The sequence below is a fragment of the Schistocerca piceifrons genome, chromosome 4 (genome assembly GCF_021461385.2).
Source record: "Schistocerca piceifrons isolate TAMUIC-IGC-003096 chromosome 4, iqSchPice1.1, whole genome shotgun sequence".
Taxonomy (NCBI): Eukaryota; Metazoa; Arthropoda; class Insecta; order Orthoptera; family Acrididae; genus Schistocerca; species Schistocerca piceifrons.
Genome location: NC_060141.1, coordinates 170,183,235 through 170,200,024, shown reverse-complemented (window position 1 = coordinate 170,200,024; position 16,790 = coordinate 170,183,235). Strand labels below are relative to the sequence as shown.

The 16,790-nt window shown below is 44.1% G+C and overlaps 1 protein-coding gene and 1 non-coding gene across 2 annotated transcripts in view; one reads left to right on the top strand and one right to left on the bottom strand.

Annotated features, from left to right (window-relative positions):
• The window catches only part of LOC124795699 (protein bric-a-brac 1-like), an 837,236-nt gene that overhangs the window by 168,343 nt on the left and 652,103 nt on the right, over window positions 1-16,790 (bottom strand). The window lies entirely within an intron of this gene.
• On the top strand, window positions 10,723-10,796 carry Trnat-agu. Its single transcript has one exon. It is a non-coding gene; the product is annotated as a tRNA-Thr (tRNA).

Below are 16,790 nucleotides of genomic sequence, written 5' to 3'. Positions count from 1 at the left end.
CCGTGAAACATCTGCTTAATGCGCCCTCTTATCTCCAGTGATTTTCGAGACGCATGGGGTGCAAGATTGTCTGATCTGAATCACCGGACTTTTAGATCTGGGGATGTCTAAAAGAATGCGTTTACCGGGGACACGTTCGGTCTCTACCTGATCTGAAGGATCAGTAAACAGGAACACGTTGCTCACATTCCACCACAACTGCTGCAAGCAACTGTTGATCACGTCGTTTCACGAATGAAGCATCGCATCGACGTTTCCGGTGCTCGTATTGGAAAAAAAAGAAACTGTGTAAGCGGCGGTTAATAATAAAATCAATATTATGCCTTTCTTATTTGTTAGACCTTTTCTGCCCAATCCCGTTCCTAAGCCATTATATATGAAAACATTTATAAACATCTTTCTTGCATTCACAGCGCCATATTTGCACCTGATGGCCAAAATAGCAAATATTTTTTCCAGCGTAAACCTCTTTCGCATTAACGCATTAGAATATCTACCAAGTTCCACTGCCATACGATAATACAGCCCACAAGAGACCTCTGTGAGTAGATGCACTTTACTTATAACACCCCCCCCCCTCCCACATACGCACACACTGCAGAAAAATCCATGATGACGTCTCTTTCTATTTGTTGTTTAATATTCACTGTTGTTTCGTCTGCTTCTTTTTTAATTGAAATAACCGCGACTTAGCAGTGAAGAAAAGCATCTGCATTTCAGTAATTCCTTTATGTTTGAGTTTCCTTCAATTTACGTCTATGGTCACAAACTTTTTGATAACATTACCGGTTTCGGTCTATAATGACCATCATCAAATCTATTTTATGAAAACCGGAACCGGTAATCTGTTAACAAAAAGTTTGTGACCATAGACGTAAATTAAAGGAAACTTATTGTATATACGGGTCACTGTTTTATTCGCGACAATGTCCTTTTTGTTTGATACTATTAAAATCGCGGAACAGTATACTGCGAAAAGTCGCATTGCTCGCAACACTAGCAGGATTCCTTCTTCGTTGTTTCGTTGCCGAAACTGTAACAAAGAAAATAACTAAAATATAATATACTCTTTACACTAACTCTTTCGCTGAGTTGACTCACTTGGTATATCGAGAGTGACTTCATCTAGTAGCCGAAACCAAGAGACAAGCATCTCCGTAACAGGGAGTGGTAGGTCTCAAGGAACTGTTGCTCAACACGTTCAGTAGTACCTGTCACCTCATGCTTTTCATTCATACATCTGCGCCCCCCTCCCTTTCCTCATTCCTCCTTTTCCGCTCTCCTTCTTCACCGTTTCTTTTGACCTTTGTAATTTTTTCACCTGTCACAAAACTTACGTTTCTTCGCACACTATTTATAAAGTTTACTACCAAAGCATCTATAGCGCTTCGACCCAGAACTTAAACTTGCTGCTGCTTGCCAGTATCAGTTCACGGTTTAAGGCGTCCTATTGCCCAAATGCGGTTGTGTTGTGCGACTTAATGTAACACTGATTCTGAAACTGCGGAATAGGGAAATGGTCTGTGTCTCGAATACACGGTGTGAGGCAGAGATGGAGGCCCATCTGGCGGAATGTGCCAATTAATTCGTCTATTTATGCTCCCCTCGTTACTTACGACCATTTCAAGCGAACACGGTTTTCCAATGTGGTTAGGAAAACCAAATATGTGTCATTCTCAGTGCCCGTGTTTTGTTTATTCTCATAAAATGTTTCACAGCTGACGAATTCGTTGTTGAAAAGACGACACACGTCGACGAAACGGAATCCCGCTGAGCAAAGCTGTGCCACGTACCCGTGCTGTAGTCGGTTGACGACATTGCTTGAAGCCAAGCGGTACCGTATATAGAAACTATTACGTAAACAACACACTTCTGCGTACATTACTACGAACTTGTTCGCAGTTATTTCACGTTCAGCTTACTTCTGACTGTGCGAAAACACTGTTAGGATGTGGACGTCAGCGACAGCCCGGTGCTCCGCGTTAACGCTTCTGGTGAGGTTTCTGTTCCACCGGCGCTTGTCGACTGCGAGGGGAAGACCTGTTTGGACTATTCAGGGCTCGCTAGTGGACTGCCCCGCTGTTTCAACACATTGTTTAAGTAACGCGTGTCATGAAACTCCAGCTGAAATTGCATCGTATTCCGGTATGCTCTCCTTTTTAGGAGATGAAATTCGTATGTCGTATTCCTGGCTTTGACACATACAGGTCTCGTCACCTCGGAATTGTTCACCGAAAAATGAGACGGGCGAGAAAATACAAGTGTTTGGCTTTGGAAAGCCCCCGTGCGCGTCGAAGAACAAATGTTCCTGTTGGTTAGTCTGCGGACCTGCGACTGTGGAAGACGAGCAAATATTCCCAGGCGACTCTGCCCTGGCCGGCCCGTGTTACTATGCGCCCGTTGCGTATTACTCGTGACGGCTGGCTTATAAGCGTATTGTCATTCTCCACTGTGCGTAAACAGCCAGCGTGCGTATAGTATCGTCCCCCTTACGGTGCCGGTATTGTCTAAACATCACACCTATCTATCAGTTGGAGCTCTTATTTGCAGCAGAAATCTCTGTTCTGGCTGCTGATGAGTCTTACGGGTTGTGTGCCCACGGTACATGAAACTGCTCCTTTCCTACCGTTTCGTCTACAGCTGCACTTGACATCTTCCGGGATGCACCCGGTTCCGCCAAGTCTTCCCGACTGACAGGTCGACGTCGGAGGGAGATATAAATACTGTGGAAAAAGAGGTCTGCCGAAGGTTACACCTTAGTGGCAGAGATAAATCTTCTCAGGGTTAAAACTGAACTGTCCGTTGTGGTTGTTATGTATCTTTCTCTAGAGCCACTGTCCACATATCACTAAGTTTCGTAGATCCTTCTTTTCTATTAAAATTAATCCCATGTTTACATAATTCGATTACTTCTTTATGTAACTGTCACTGTAGATAAATTTTGGTTTTGGAAAACAATATTTGTTGATTTCCTGAGTTAGGAGAGTGCGCTGCTACAGTTGATAGACAGGTTCAGTCGTTGGCTGACAGCAGTCGATAGTCAAGTCTTCCCTCTGACAAGGTATACCTGTTCGATCCCTCTGACGCGGTTTCTCTCTGTCGATCACGATGCCCGTTTTCGACAGTGTCTGTTTCACTCTCCGACGTCTGACGTCAGTCGGCAAGACTCAGCGGAACCAAGAGCATAAGACTCATCACCAACTAAGGCATCCACTCGTGAAAGCCTTCATTTTAAGAATGCCTGTTCTCGTCGGTGTGAGGTTTTTGATCAGCAGTGGATCATATTACTCTCTCTTAAGACGGTCTCTTACATTCCTTTTAGTACTCACTTGAAATATTTCTTGGTAATCTTTATCATATATTATCAATATTACGAACGAAGACTTACGAGTCTCTTTTTATTTCTGCAATGTGTTTTGTTTCACGTAATATTTAACATTTTGTCACGCTACACAGCATTTTTCTTTGTCGCTTCATCAGCATGTCGTCAAAGAGATATTTTTATCTTCATTCGGGTAAGCAATTTTACACCATATAGCGATTTCTTGCACCTTTCGATAAGAAATATACACAATCGCATTGTTTACAGGAGAATGAGGCTCTAAAGTTTGGTAGTGTTAATTAATAAGGCAGTAATATTGTCACGGTATTCTGGAGGGTCTTACGAATCATACTGATGAAAAATCACTAAGTTTTCTGTACATGAACTCGCATACAACATGCTAGCGCAACAGGAACTAGGGTATTATTCCAGTCTTTGGAGTCCTTATCAAGTAGGAACGACATCAAACGTGGAACGAATTCAGAGACCCGCAGCTAACATCGTAACAGTTCTGTGTAGCCCATACGAAACCATTAGGAAAATTATCTGGCACTTTAAATGGGAATCCTTGGAAGAAAAACGACGCAGCTGTAGGAAAATCCTGTCGGGCTGAATATAGACAACCTGTATACGAAAAGGAGTGCATGATCACAAGGTTCTCACTAAAGTTTATCTGGCATAGGGGTCCGGAAGAACAAGTTAAGAGAGATTAGGGCGCGTAGAGCGCCGTACAGAAGTCATTTTTGCCTCGACCGACATGGGAGTGGAATAAGAAACAAAATCCATAATATTCGTACGATGTGCCCTCCATTATACACTGATTTGTAGAGTAGGTATGTAGATGTAGATATCCTGATGCAGATAAATGTCCTCTAGGTTATGACTGTTTCACCGCTCTCCAAGCCGGCCCCTGTGGCCGAGCGGTTGTAGGCGCTTCAGTCCGGAACCGCGCTGCTGCTACGGTCGCAGGTTCGAATCCTGCCTCGGGCATGGACGTGTGTGATGTCCTTAGGTTAGTTAGGTTTAAGTATTTCTAAGTCTATGGGACTGATGAGCTCAGATGTTAATTCCCATAGTGCTTTGAACCATTTGAACTGCACTCCAGGATGATGTACTGATCCACTTAGCCGCACCAGTCAGACAGTAGTCTGTTTATATTTAGTCGTTGGCAAACAAACAGAATGAAGTAACTACAAATTATGTTTGACCACTTGGTGAATGAAATATGGCTTAATCTATCATTGCTAATGATGGTTCAGCACCATGACTGTCGATTGGGTTATTTAAAGGAATAAAGCAACAAGCCACTTTTTATATAGCTTTATTTATGTCAAGAAGCAGTTCGAAGTTCCACTACTCTTCAACTGAAATAATATATTACAAATTCTAAGGAAGAAAAGAGAAAAAAGCAACGCACCACGAAGGACGGAAATCAGTAGTTGTGAAGTACGCGTACAAATAAACATATGATTAGAATTGCAGAAAAAGTGTATGATTTATTCACGAGCAAGACTTTTACAAATTGAGAAAGTGGCGCACTGGTCCACCTCTGGTTGTTATGCAAGCAATTATCATCTAGGCACTGACTGACAGAGTTGTCGGTTGTCCTCCTGAAGGATCCCGTGCCAAATTCTGTACAATTGGCGCATCAGATCGTCAGAGTCCCGAGCTGGTTGGAAGGCCCTGCTCATAACGCTCTAAACATCCTTAAATAGGAAGAGGTTGCACGAGCAGTCTTTGTGCGGGAGTGCGTTATCTTGCTGAAATGTAAACCCAGGATTGCTTTCCATGAAGGGCAAAAAAAACGGGGAGTAGAATATTGTCGACGTACTGCGGTGCCGTAAGGGTGCCGCTGATGAAAACAGTAGGGGTTTCGATTTATCGACTTTTCGGGTCTGGTTTGAGAATGTCAGAGAAAAGACAAATCATACTAGGCAATCTTAGTAGTATGTGTCGAGAGTATAAATTTTTAACGGTGTGTAATACAAACTTTGGGCGCTTGACAATGGCTTTTTGCTAAGGTCCGTTCACTGTAAGTTTGAGTGACTCTTCTGAAAATATTCCTTTATCGGACTTCGTAGATTGAATAATTCCAAAGTTCTGGCTCGTGCTGGACTTTTCATAAGGTATGTAACACGGAACCTTTAGCCATGCCAAGACGCCGTTTATTAGAAACAATAGTTTGCAACATACGTGAATCACAAGTTTAACTAATATCACTATATTCACAAAATATTATACTAAATTAAATTACATAGACACTTACATTAATTTTGTTGCTGTGTGTAACTATGAGTACGTCTAGTGAGATTGCGTCCCAATAAAATAGATTGGTTCAAATGGCTCTGAGCACTATGCGACTTAACTTCTGAGGTCATCAGTCGCCTAGAACTTAGAACTAATTAAACCTAACTAACCTAAGGACATCACACACATCCATGTCCGAGGCAGGATTCGAACCTGCGACCGTAGCGGTCGCTCGGCTCCAGACTGTAGCTCCGAGAACCGCACGGCCACTCCGGCCGGCCCAATAAAATAGAATAATGGCGGTGTGCGAAATAATTATCTGCAGAGAAGGCAGATATGCGTCCCATCTGGACCGCTTCAAGAACAAAAAAGATGCCGTCTTCTCGGAAAGACAACTGAACTGCGTAATTATTTTAATGTTTCAGCGGTTGCACGCCACCATTGATACAACCGCTTATACTAATTAATATCTTAAGTAATTCTTTATTTATATTCCGAACTTATATCTACGTTTTTGCAATGTATCCACGCCCATCCTACAAATGTGCAATTAAAGGGTCCTGCTATGAAAAGCACTTACATGCCTTCAAAGATCATCCGTGCTTAATTCGAATGGTTCGAATGACTCTGAGCACTATGGGACTTAACATCTGAGGTCATCAGTCCCCAAGAACTTAGAACTACGTAAACCTAACTAACCTAAGGACATCACACACATCCATACTCGAGGCAGGATTCGAACTTGCGACCGTAGCCGTCGCGCGGTTCCAGACTGAAGCGCCTAGAACCGCTCAGCCACACCGGCCGGTGCTTAATTCGAAGCGGGAGTCATCACTGAAGACAAGTTTACTCGAATTAGTGACAATCCAGGCCGACGACATGTCTAGAAACGCCCCGATACTAGCGGGATACCAATCTTACTGTCACCCGCCATTCGGTCCGACAACCGGAATGATGGTCTGAGGTGCCATTTCATTTCATAGCAGTAACCCATTGATTGTAATCCACTGCACTCTTATGTCGACGATTTCTAAGTCCCGTTTTGTTGCCTTTCATGGCAAATCATCCTGGGCTTATGTTTCAGCAAGATAATGCCCGTCCGCAAAAGATGAGAGAGTTTCTGCTGCTTGTCTTCGTGCTTGCCAAGCCCTACCTTGGCCAGCAAGGTCACCGGATCACTCACCAGTTGAGAACGTTAGGAGCACTATGGGCACGACCCTCCAACCAGCTCGGGATTTTGACGATCTAGTGGCCAACTGGACAGAATTTGGCAAGATATATCTCAAGAGGACATCCAACACCTCCATCAACCAATGTTTGCCTAAGAGTCAGAGATGGACTAACACGTTATTGACTTGCTCAATTTGTGAAGCTCTTTCTATTGAAGAAATAATCCAGTTTTTCTTAAATTGTAATCGTCTGTTTGCCTGTCTGTAAATGAACATCACATCTACCGATTTCCTTCTTATTTGGATAATTCCTTCGCGGTGCGTCGCTTTGCTTGTCTTGTTCGTCAGTGTAATGTTTTAATCTAATGCACTTTGAACGTTGCTGTTGTCCTTTGTTCTGCAACTTCCAGTTTTTTCCTTCCATTGTCTCCCAGGGGGAATTACACAGGGTGTCCCAGCAGGAGTGGTCAGTATTCAGGGGTATGATAGGAAGGATAACATGAAGCTAAAAGTTCAGACAGACATATGGCCATTCCATGTAGTGTCCAACATAGAACATTGTTACTTACTGTATTTTCTGTATTATTCAATACATTGTCAGGTTTACACATGTAAACACGTACAACAACTAGCAAGAATTACAACCAATTAAAAAACACGTAATTTTAACACATTCACCTCTAACTATCGTACACGTCATATTACATTTGTAGTACAGTTCTCAACAAATGTTCGACTATCCCACCGTCAACTTCAATACAACTGTGCACTCTTGGGAGAACATGAGTTGCTTATCTGATTGTCTCTGCACGTTCCTGATGTGAGCAGCACCGTTAATGAAGCAACCAGTTCATCTTGCGTACTCACGTTTTGTTTGTATACCTCACACTTCTTACAACCCCATTAACAAAAATCCAATGGCCAAAGATCCGGCGATCTTGGTGGCCAGTGAACTGTGCTGCCACAACCAATCCAGCGATTTGGATAAGCGCGGTCGACACGATCCCTCACACGTCTGCTTAAACTATTTTGCAATCCGCTCGGCGACGGAGCGTCCTCAAGGCGTTCAAGAAACGAATTTTCAAAAGAAAAAAATTCAAGTAATTCGGTCCGCCGTTCGTTCTTCTAAAATGACTGAACCTATGAACACGTTACTGATCACGCTGCAGCAAACAACGAGGGAAAAACGAACTTGGAATTTGTTTTCCACTGTGGCATCTGGATTTCCTGCTACCATCGATGATTATTACGTGTGTTGTTGATTCCATTCCCAGTAAACTTGGTTACATCACTGAGTACTACTAATGAAAGGAAATGACGACTGTCATTTAACCAGTGACAAAATTCAAGTCGTGTAGCACTGACGTCAACGTGAACAGTGTGGACACGCTGTATGTGAAATGAATACTAGTTATCGGCATGCAACGTTCGCCATACACGCGCTCGTGGCGCACTGATACGTGGAGAAAGATTCCTTGTGCTGGTATTAGGACTACGCTACATCATTTCGACAATGTGTTGCTGTTCCTGCAAAGGTTATTGAACTACACGTTCAGAAGGAAAGTGGGAAGTTACAAGAATACCTGTATCACGCAATGTGCTGAAAACTCTGGTAAACCCTACGATCAGGAATTCGACGTGTCGGAAAGCGCCGATGGTATTCTTCGACATCAGCATAAACACTACCATCACAGAAGCCGTCAACGGACACCATATCAACTTTATTCTCAATTGGTGTAGATGTGTTTCATTTTAGCCAGCGCGTGTACAAACACAGTTAACCGATGTTTCCCTCTTATATACACTCAATCCGTCGCACTACTTCATTCACAACACGTCATGGACAACTGGGCGTTCAAAGAGCTAGTTTAATGGTAGAAAGATATCCCGAGCAAAGAGGTTTAAAGCAGTGAGGTAGACTGGTCTTACGGTAAAACATCGAATAGGTGGGAAGGGTAAGACACATACGTGTGCGGCACTAGCCCAAAAACATATGTATATTAAACGTGATCTATCTCAGGAATCATTTGGAATGGGCATATGTCCATAGCAAGTTTTTTTTACTTCAAATGAGCGTACCTCTCATACCCCTGAATATAGATCATTCCTCCTGAGACACCCTACATGCATAGCACAAACACTTTTAGTTTCACTGATGAACTCATTTAGCGCTGCATTCGCCACGTGGTCGGCTTATTGTACTGCATCAGTGAAACAGAAGTATTTGCACTACACATTTAAAGGCAAAAGAAAAAAAGAGATTCAGGTTACAGAACAATAGGCGGTAGCAAATTTCAAATCGCAGTCGAGAAAACCATTGCAATGACGAAGATATAAAGATATTTCGTCAACTGAAGAAGACTGGAAGTCCGAAAACAGTCTTGGCATAAATAAAGTAATACAAAAGAGACTGGTTGATTTTTCCTTAAAAGAAATGAAACATTGTTTACTATACAATTCGCTGCGATAACACTGTCGCCCTTTGGCCAGTGTCCAATAAACAAAAGCTACATCAGATATCACATCCGAACAAAGAAGGCAAACGAGCGCGGAGTGTGGTACCGCGGACTTTCCATGGCAACGCGCAGCGGACGCAACCACCCCCATGGAAGACCCGGCGCGCGCCGTCATTTGTTTCGGCGCTTCCTCGGCAGACCATCAGAGGCGGGCCGGATTACGCTGGAGCGGCAGTACCCATCAATCGATACGATTTCCCGTTTCGTTATCGGAAACTCCCTCTCCCTCTGTCCGACCCCATTCCCGTGCCGACCCGAGCGCCTCGCAAAAAAATATATATAAATATATATAGGTATCGGTTATCTTACCTTCCGTAACTGCCACATATCCGATTAGGCCGTATTTTTTATCCTCCCTCGAAAGCGTGGGCGCGGCTGCAGTATCGCTTCCGTCTTCCATTATTTTTATTTCGGTCCACAGAACTCGCCCCCTTTTTTTCGCTTCATTTATTTGCGTTTTAATTTTTTCCCTCCACTCCTCTTTCGGCGGCGCCTCCTCGGCCGTCCGCTTCGCCCCCCTCCCCGCCTGCCCGAACGTCACGGCCAAATCTAATCTGATAGCAAACTGGAAATAAATTATGCAGTTGCGATTCTCCAGATATCCGCCCAATTACGGCGGCGCTCGCGGAAAAGCGGGGGAGGCGGCAGTAGCGGCTGCGATGTGGTGGCGCCGAGTGCAGAATACTTGGTCAGTCACGGACATGGCCGGCGTGTCGTATCGACCGGTCTGGCGTTTTGCTCTACTATACTTCCTCTTCATTCCCGCGACAGCTAATACATTTAATTATCTGTGGCAGCGCCACGCTTCCCCGGGAATTTGTTACTTATTGATTGGCGGGGTCGCGGTATTATTTTTATAAGACGGCCAGTAATAATTACTGCAGCGACCCTCCCGCCGCCCGCCGGCACCTCCCAGGACGTCATCGAACGAGCACTAATCGCCTGCCACTCGCCGTTTCTTGTGCCACTAGCAACAATTAGCGGGCGACGGCCGCCCGCAGTCTGGACGTTAGTGACCAAGTCGGTCATTAGCGCACGGCATGCTAACGGCAATAATAATAATAAAAACGTACGTTGCCGGCAAAGCTGAAAGCGCCCCTGGCAACAGACGTCGTAAATAATGCGACACTGTTGTTCCTGGTGCTGGTGATTTTCCAGTACAATTACCCGCTTCCTAAGAGATGGCAACACGGGAGCGAAATCGCGGTCGTCACAATGGCGATCCAGAAAGGTTGCAATCCCAGTTTTCACTTTTAGAAATCGGTGGAACACAGCTGACATTGAGCGATAATAGCTCAATGTTCCGTGACCAGTATCTACCAGTCATTACTGAGGAACGGAAGCATCTACACAATAAGTATTAATTATATACGAATGCGCGGTGTCGGTTCTTTCGGACATGGTGACGGGAATGTGACTCGGCTGGGGAGCGCACCTAGATAGTACGCACATCTACGATAAATACTGTGTCCGGATGGCGCAGTGATTAACGTAACTGCCTAGTACGCAGGAGATCCCGGGTTCGAATCCCGGTCCGGCACCCATTTTCACTCGTCCCCGCTGATTCCGCGATTAGTCCCGATGCAGCTGATATCATTAGTTCCTTCCCCGCCCCGTCCTTTCCCTTCCCCCCCCCCCTCCACCTTCAATTTACATAACGATGAGTGTTGGTCTCACTTCGCAGACACAAGGCACAAAAGCAACTGTACATACTTAAGTGCTACTATATTGTTGTTCACGTCACTCGACGATTTCACTGTTTAGTCTACTCGCCGTCCGTCACAACCAGCTTTCGACTGAGAGCAAATAAAGAATGCGTCTCTAAATTGGCACGCTTTAGTAGGCATGAGTATGATTGACTCGAGTTAGTTTTCTCCTGGAAATATTCAAGATCCAGTATAGTTTCATGTGTTAAGTAGCATAACGTGTGCGCCGAGGAAATACATCTGTAGCTTTCATAATAAACTGCTTCTAGTCACTCGGTGTCAACTAATGTTGTTCTACTAACTGCGCCGATGAACAAGTGCAGTTCATGCAGGAACTTAAAATTTATAGGTAATTTATAACACTAGTAAAAAACTAGTGAAACATAAAAAAAGGCTGCAAATGAAGGAGGCGAAACGGAACAGAAACATCTAAAAAATGAGACTGACAGAAGTGCAAAATGGCTAAACAAGAACGGCTAAAGAACAAATGTATGGAAAACCAGTCCTAAGCAAAGAAGGGAAAGGTGCAAGGAATATGTAGAGCGTCTATACAAGGGAGATATGCTAGAGGGCAATGTAATAGAAACGGAAGAGGACGTAGATGAAAATGAGACGGGAGATATGATTCTGTGAAAAGGATCTCACAGAGCACAGAAAGACCTAATTCGATACAAGGCCCTGGGAGCAGACAACATTCCGTGAGAACTACTGATAGCCTAGAGAGAACAAGCAACGATAAAAGTCTTCTGTCTGGAGTTCAATATTTTATGAGACAGGCGAAATATACTCACACTTCAAGAAGAATATAATAACTCCAGTTCTAAAGACCGCACTTGCTGACATGTGCGAAAATTACCGAACTGTCATTTTAATAATAATCCATGGGTGCAAAATAATAACACGAACTCTTTACAGAAGAATGGAAAAAACTGACTGAAGCCGACCTCGGGGAAGATCAGTATGGGTTTTGGAAAAATATAGGAAAACGTGAGGCAATACTGGGCCTACGAAATATCTTAGAAAGTAGGTTAAGGAAAGACAAACCTACTTTTGTAGCATTTGTAGACTTACAGAAAGCTCTTGACGATGCTGACTGGAATACTCTTTGAAATTCTTAAGGTAGCGGGGGTGAAACAGAGAGAGTGAAAGACTATTTACTAATCGTACAGGAAGTGAAACACAGTTGTAGCCTATTCCCAACGTTATTCAATCTGCACACTGAGCAAACAGTAAAGGAAACGAAAAAAAATTGGTGCAAAAATTAAAGTTCAGGAAGAAGAAATAAAAACTTTGAGGTTTGCCCATGACATTGTAATTCTATCAAAGACAGCAAAGGACTTAGAAGAACAATTGAACGGAATGGACAGCGTCTTAAAAGAAGGATATAAGACAAACATAAACAAAAGCGAGACAAGGACGCCGGCCGCTGTGGCCGAGCGGCTCTAGGCGCTTCAGTCCGGGACCGCGCTGCTGCTACGGTCGCAGGTTCGTATCCCGCCTCGGGCATGGATGTGTGTGATGTCCTTAGGTTGATTAGGCTTAAGTAGTTCTAAGTCTAGGGGACTAGTGACCGGCCTCAGATATTAAGTCCTATAGTGCTTAGGGCCATCTGAACCATTTTGAAACAAGGACAGTGGAAAGTACTTAATTAAATCAGGCGATGCTGAGAGAATTAGATTACGAAAAGAGAAGCTTAAAGTAGTAGACGAGTTCTACTATTTGGGCAGCAATATAACTGATGATGGCCGAAGTAGAGAGGACATTGAATGTAGACTGAAAACGACAAGAAAAGCGTTTCTGAAAAAAATGTCAAATGTGTGTGAAATCTTATGAGACTTAACTGCCAAGGTCATGAGTACCTAAGCTTACACACTACTTAACTTAAATTATCCTAAGGACAAACACACACACACACACACACACACACACACACACACACACACACACATGCCCGAGGGAGGACTCGAACCTCCGCCGGGACCAGCCGCACAGTCCATGACTGCAGCGCCTCAGACCGCTCGGCTAATCCCGCGCGGCATCGTTTCTGAAGAAGTGAAATTTGTTAACACTGAGTACAGGCTTGAGTGTTAGGAAGTTTTTTTCTGAAAGTATAGCCATGTATGGAAGTGAAACATGGACTTTAAACAGCTTATACAAGAAGAGAGTAGAAGCTTATGAAATGTGGTGCTACAGAAGAATGTTGAATATTAGAGGCGTAGATAACATAATTAATGAGGAAGTACTAATGAAGAGGTACTGAACGGAATTGGGGAGACAAGAAATTTGTGGCACAACTTTACTAAAAGAAGGGATCAGTCGAAAGGCTACATTCTGAAACATTAAGTGATCACCAGTTTAGCATTGGACGGAAGTGTGGGCGCTAACAATCGTACAGGGAGACAAAGAGATGAATGCAGTAAGCAGATTCAGAAAGACGTAGGTCGCTGTAATTATTCTGATATTTAGAGGCTTGCACAGGTTAGCGTAGCATGAGGAGCTGCATCAAACCAGTCTTCAGACTGAAGGTCATAATAGCAACAGTAACAACAACAACAACAGAAGCAGCAGAGACAAAAAACGTTGTAAATTTGCCTGCTACAAAATTTTTGTGTAGCTGTATGCTCTCTGAAGTCATCGATTCTTCGCTCATCCTGATAGATCTGCAACTGCAAACTTATTCGTTTTAGAAATACAACCTGCACTTTCTTGAAACCCGATAATATACCTTTCTTACGAATAGGAGACATTGCTTGCATCGCCAACGCCACGGTGAGTGAAATATGCGCAGACAGCCAGCCCATCAGACGTCAAATATCCTTACTTCGCCGAAGTACGTCGTGAGACATAAGGCACGAGCTGGTTCCTGTTCTACGCGATATCTGAAGGCGGTCGTAGCAACGCAACTCGATAATGTACGCCGTAAATTTTGACTTATACGAGAGGTGGTCATAAAATAGGTATTATCGGAGGCATCAAAGAGGAGTAACTCCACACTCGGTACTGTTGAGGAATCGCGTGTCCCTGCAAGTGTTCGGACCGTTCATGGCTTAAATTTTACCGCGCCATTTCTTCGGAGAAAACTGCTAGAAAATAATAATGGCACATCTCTGACAAGATGGAGATTCGAGCGATGGTTGATGCTCTATTTTTGAAAGAAAAAAAGGTTTGAAAAATCATGGTGAACTGTTTGAAGTGTACGGAAACAACTTCCCAAGGACGACGCAATGGTTTAGAGGCGTACACATATTCAACATGGGAAGCTGGGCCAATCTCTCAGAATGAAACCATGAAGGGGAAGGCCCAGTGTTTAAAGACTTTCAGGTTTATACTGAGGCAACAGCTATTAGTTAGTCATGGATTTGTGGTAGGTATCATTCGCTGTTCTGGATTAACCTAACGAGTGTGACTGCTGAATGTCAAGCTTGCTTTCACCTCAATGATAGCGCTCTTTCGGACGCTAACACGTAGAGGTGTTGCTAAGCGAATGAGGCATCAAGCAGCAACAATGTCATGACAAAACACTTCATAATCATCTCAAAATAAAAAGCTTGCTTACTATTCCAGGAAATGTGAGAAAGTTCACTGGACAGTGCTATAAATTGAAGCACGATTTTCAATGAAAGTGCCACAAGGCTACCTCAGCTCTTATTATTGGAAAATTTTTACGTCATTTTTAGTTGATTGTTAGGTGCAATTACTGTAAAACAGTACTTTTTCTTAGCCTGTGTTTGTTGTAAGGTGCTACCATCCCACGGAGCTTTGACCACAAGAAGAACACTTCGCGGATACTGCAATAAAATGTTCACTGCACAACACAATTAAAGGACCAATTTTTGGAAACCCCATACTTCCCACCGGTTGCGACGCTTAGGTTTGAAATGTCACTCAAGGGTGCGTACAACCTCCTCCTGTTATCATGCAAAAGCGTGGCGCCCTGTGACGTAACCCTCGGACTCGGCGACGCTTCAAACAGCAAGATGTCGACACGTGCCAAAGGAAAGTCACTGCTCAGAACTTCTTGTGAGCTGTAAGGTAGGTTAATGACACTACATTGGCGCTAAAATTCACCACAATTCTACTCAACGCCACCGCAGACGTGTCTTACCCTCCTTTCACCCCTTCTTTTGACGTCTCTGCGGTGGAGATCAGAAGAGCGACACACAGCGTTGAAATCGCACCGTTTTCTGAGGAAAACGTTTTACACACACTGGCGCTCAGAATCGACATAAGAAAACTCCTCAGGTGTGGCATAAAGGGCGTCAATGAAACCGCCCCTTCTCTCGGTGCGTTGATTCCCACACATTTCGAGGTTGAAAACAACCGTTCGCAGTGCGACGAGCGGCAGGACGCCGTTTTTGACAAATCTGGCCACTGCTGCCACACCTTGGGCATTTGGACCCTACTCTTCTAGACGCTGCGAAGCTGCAACCCCATTCAACATGATCTCAGCCCTTTGGAGTGTAATGTGACAGTCATTTTTGCTGTGCCGTACAGAGTGGAACCACTTGGAAGCGTCAAAACAATCTGATGAAATTTGAACGTGATCCGAAGTAGGAAAGTGCTTTAATGCTTTTCTATCCCTGTATCATGATGACGGGAGGGTTCGACATTGATACATGCGACATCCTCGGTGCCGTCCACATTCCTTTCTTGAGCACGTTAAAACTGTACCTACAGAAACGTCGACACCACTTTAGTCTCGCGGATGCTGGTAGCGCCTGAAGATAGGCAAACTCCACCTAAGGGTGTCAAAGGGGTTGTCTAACCCTCAGGTGCTAGAGCACTTGATGCCGAAGTTTCTGACACGTAAATTTTTAAAGTGCACTTGTCGATTCTGAGTGGCGGTTTGTCCAAAATGTTTTCCTTGGCCACCGATAAGAAAACCGCATGGAGTCAACGCTGCGTGTCGCGATTCACAGAGGTGTCAAAGGAAAGGCTGAAGTGAGGGTAAGAGGGGTTGTGACGACCTCCCCATCGAATGATACGTCCACGGTGGCATTAACGAACGTTAAAGTTTACAAGAAGCTGTGGCCTTTTTATCGCATGTGTCGACACCTTGCTGCTTGAAGCGTTGTCGAGCCCATTACAGACGAATGTTGTAGCCACCACTGAGCAATATTTCAATGGGAGACAATTAAGGGGTTTCTAAAACGTGATCCTTTACTTTTATTGCGCAGTGTACGTAATTTTAACGTGAACAGTCGTTTGAGGATGAACCGATCGGTTCAGAGTGGAACCGGTTATGACGCTGTTTATTCGTAAAAATGACTTTGGCTGACGTTTTTCTTCTTTTTGTGTTAGAATTAATCTGTGAGATAACGGATGTTATTGTAGAAGGCACTGAATCGAAAACGTCGCGTAAATTCGTGGGCAAGAGAATTTCTTTGCTGCACGCTCTTCACGGGGCGACAGCGACCCACGTTGTTATTTGGGGATACGAAGTTGGTTTCTCTCCCACAGACTCATCCGACCTTGCACATAGTCTTCTACCGCATTAACAGCCAACTGAATGAAAAATATTTCCAGGATAATAACGCTCGTACAGCGTTAGTTTGCGAGACAGCAAGGTGTGCCAGATCCAGATCAATCGGCGTGGCGGGTTAAAGACCGAGGGCTGGTGAACCGGCCAGCATGCATGCTGTTTTTAGGTTTCAACCGCTCGTTTAAGCAAATGCTGGAGCCTCGTTCCCAAATTTTGCCTCAGACAATACGACACATAAACAGCTCAAGTACGATAACACGAAGTTTACACGATTTGCAGATGGGTGACGATGATGATTATGATTTAAGGTGAGGGGCGCTCAACATCTTGGTCATCAGTGCCCTGACG